Source organism: Meles meles, chromosome 12, assembly GCF_922984935.1.
Source record: "Meles meles chromosome 12, mMelMel3.1 paternal haplotype, whole genome shotgun sequence".
Lineage (NCBI taxonomy): Eukaryota > Metazoa > Chordata > Mammalia > Carnivora > Mustelidae > Meles > Meles meles.
This window is the reverse complement of record NC_060077.1, coordinates 91,456,161-91,460,345: the sequence shown is the minus strand read 5'-3', so window position 1 is coordinate 91,460,345 and position 4,185 is coordinate 91,456,161.

The following is a 4,185-nucleotide window of genomic DNA, read 5'->3' as shown; positions in this document are numbered from 1 at the left end:
CCTAGTAGACGCAAGCTCTCCCAGCTAGCAAGTGGCAAGCCTGGAGTTTAAGCTAGGTTAACCTCAAAGCCTGAGACTTTCCTTTATACAAGCTTATTCCTTTTAACATATCTGCTTAGACATTCTTTGATTCGTTTTAAAAATAATTTACTGAATCCTGGCTGTTTTTTATAAGCTTGTTAACCAGTCGCTATAAACTTCTGGCATCGGAGTTCCTAAGTTTTGAATCTGAACTAAGGGATCAGGAGTCTACATTATAAGGAAGAACCACTGCTAAATTCCAGGTTATTGCTGTCACTGCTGGTGTGTGTGTGTGTGTGTGTGTGTGTGTGTATGTAATTACTGGTTTGGTCAAGTTTTATTTAAAGTCACAAACATTCTTCTGGATGTTTGAAGCATTTTCCAAGGACATTTGCATTGATTTTATGAAACGTATTGCGTAAGGGACAGGTGAGGCAGGGCAGGGAGAGGCAGGTAGAGGGCTAGGTGACTAAGCTCACACATAGGTAACCAGGCTCACAGAAATCCCAGATGTTGAGAAATGTTATAGACAAGCTATTAACCAGAGAGAGGGAGCATAACAACTCCACCTCGTTTGTCTTAAATATCATAGACAAGGTATTTACCAAGTTCCCTGGTCAGTCTTCTATAAAGGACCCACTATAAAAGCCCTCAGTGGCACCCCCTGTGGGCCCTTCTCCCTCTGGAGCTCTCCTTTCCTATTCTCACCTTCACTTAGTAAACTTTTACTTCACTTCACCCTTTTGTCTGCAGGATTCATTCTTCAGCTCTGTGAGATTCATTCTTCCACTCCTTGAGACAAGTACCGTGGAACTCTGCAATGACACCGTGGCGGTTACCCATATCAATGAGACAAGCTACTCCAAAACCTGACTCAAAACCACCATCATTTTTTTTTTTTTTTTGCCCACAATTCTGAGCAGACAGCGTGGTCTGGGTCCAGCTGGGTGTGTTTCCCGCTCCGTGGCACTGGCCAGGCTCACGGACGCATTTGCAGTGAGTAAGGGTACAGAAGAGGAGTCCTGGTCTCAGAGGATGGTACTGGGGTCCACCAGGGACTTGGGGGTTGACTGGGGCTGTTGGGCTTCCCCCTGAGAGATCTTTCTCTCCACTTGGTGTCTTGTCCTCACTGAGACCAGCCCAGACTGGCTCCAGTGGGGCAGGCAGCGTTACAGGACGGTGAGACATAACCCGAAGCCAATGCTTGAAGTCACACAGTGTCACTGGTACCACACCCTCTTGGTCCAAGCGTGTCACAGAACTGGCCCACGGTCAGTGGATGGGGGACCAGACCTGCCTTCTTCACAGGAGCTGATGAGAGACTGTGTTTCCATTTTTAACCCACCATAAACACTGGAATTTAGAATGCAGTTATTCTAAGGAAGCTTTCAATCCTAAACAACCCAAAAGAATCAAAATGCTCTTTGTTTGAAATAAAAATGAGCTCTGTATTTTCCCTTTCCGGATACAATATGTACATCTTTACTCATCCCAGCATTTGTTTATTCGCTCAGATAACCTCTTCTAATATAAACACTCCGTTCTGTGACTTACCTGATACAGAGTTTCAGCTGGAGATGGGAGGGATCAAATTCTGACACTGACTGTGGAAAATAGTCGACTTTATTCCCTCTCCATGTACGAATGAAGACTGATGTGTCCGCGGGAGTCATGGCACCTTTCATGTTTAGCTTGTGACCTGATAAATAAGAAGGGGTTCACTGAAAAGAAATATTATTTATTCACACAAATGCAGAATGCATGAATCCCAGCAAGGTTTATTTCTGCTTAAATCAGATACAGGAATGATGTCTGATTCTAGATACAATTCTACTGTGAACCTCAGATGCTTCCAAGCAGATTATTACCATATAGTCAACACCTAATACAACACTTAAAGCCTGCACTTCAGGAACTAGAAAAAAAAATGACATTGAGAAATCAATATTCTTTTTGCAACACAGACAGTCAAAAGGAAAATACTAAGTAAAGTTATAAAATCTTTCATCGTCTTTCCCTACATGTTTATTTTAAAGAACAGTTGCCCTTACTTCATAAGCCTCTTTGAATTTTAATATTTTCTTAATGATTAGCTTCTAGATTAGAAATTTGCCATGCTGAAGCTGCTAATTAATGTACTAGTCAGAAACAGAGAGATCTACCAGAGGGACCCTGATCCTGGAGATGATGTCTTATTTGGATTAAAAAAGAATCCACTATCTGGATATCCAATTCTTCAGCCCTGCTAGTTAACGGAGATGTTACCACCTGGAAGAGTTTTATAAATATGTACATTAAATAGGTGACTTTCAGTATCACTTAGGTAGGTTCAGATGGGTACATAGACAAAAGAACTCCAGATTGGAAAAAGTTGGTAATTTTGAAAATATCATTATAACTGATGCCGACCTCATTTGCTGATCCCATCACTGTCCATTAAGTAATGAAGACATGGTTCCTATGAGCAGAGTTCCCCCTTTACTAAAATTATTATGTTAGTAATAATGCTTCTATCAGCAACTTCTCGAGCATTTCCTGTCTCCATGTCGTTCCATTGCTGTCCATTTTTTAGAGGATTGACCCTGGAGTTAACATTTTAACCTTTGTTTGCTATTGCCACACTTTAAGATCACTTACCTTATTACATTTATTGTATTAGTTTCAGAGTTTCAAGCAGGGTCATGACATTTTAAGCACAGTCTGGGTTCTTAGAACGTTTAATTAACATAAGGTGTAAGAGTAGAGAAATTTGAGTAGTTGGTCTAACATGAGTGGTGCACCAACACTGTCCATTCAAGAAGCCTCTTACCATCGTGCATGGAAAATCCTCTTACGCTTTCAGTGCTATACAAGATGTATTAGTACCATCATTTATTTAAGAAATTCTCATATATATTCCCAACAGTAATTTTATTATAACTTTCTCCCTTTTTTGGACCGCTGAGTTAATTTTAATTGGAATTCTGAGAAGGATAAACCATTGCTGAGATTGAAAATGTTCCCATTCTCTGTGAATCCCATTGAACTTTTATGTTTGGTTCAACATGTTAGTAAAGAATCTTCCATTCTGCCTCAAATTATTGCTTCTGATAGATGGTTGTTGATTTTACCAACCTAAATAATCTATACACTGCATTTGATCAAAGGGCATAGAATAAAGAGAAATAGCACTCCCTAAGAAAACAGAAAGTCAATTTTCACCCAAAGTATAGACTTCTGCTTATTTGTCTTTGTTTCCTGACTGTAACTTTATATAAAAGAGAAGTAAAGTACATTTATATACATGTATCCATGTATAAAATGTGTAAAGAAAAATGCACAAATCACCTTATTTGTATAACACTACTTAGTCTAGGGATTCCCCCCCCCGTATCCTCCCTTACTTATTTAGCTTTTCATATTCAGTGGTATAATATATATTTTATTTACATATAATAGATTTGCAATTCAAGAAAAAAAATGCGCCACTCATTCAAAGTGGCTGAAGAAAATGCTTCCAAATCATTTATACCTAATTATTTATAATAATCTTTCTGGGTCTTAAAACAATATTAATTGTTGCAATTACTATGCCAAATATGAGATAAGGATGACTGCATTTCAATGAGAAAAGTATCGTGGTAAAAAAAAGAGTACTTTTTCTTCTCCAGGACACTGATGATAATAGCTCATATTTAGTCAGCTGACAAACATTTATCAAGAAACCACTGAATCCCACTATGTTGAAATCCTAGACACTAGTACTCAGAATGTGACCTTACTTAGAGATATTTTAGATGTTATTAGCTAAGATGAGGTCATATTAAGATTAAGACAAGAGGAAATCTTGGATAAGGAAGGGCCCCTCATCAGATATGACTTGTGTTCTCATAAGAAGAGGACCATGTGGACACATGGGACAGGGACACAAGAGAGACACACAGACAGAAGGCCATGTGACCACAGAGGCAGAGATTGGAGCGATCCCTCCACAAGTCAAGGAATGCCAAGTATTGCCAGGAACCTCGGGAAACTGGAAGAGACAAGGAAGGGATATCCCCTAGAGCCTTTGGAGGGAACATGGCCCCTCCACACCTAGACTACTAAATCCGAAACTGTGAGAACAATAGATTTCTGTTGTTTCCAGTAGCCTATTTTGTGGCAATTTGTTACAACAGCTCCAGG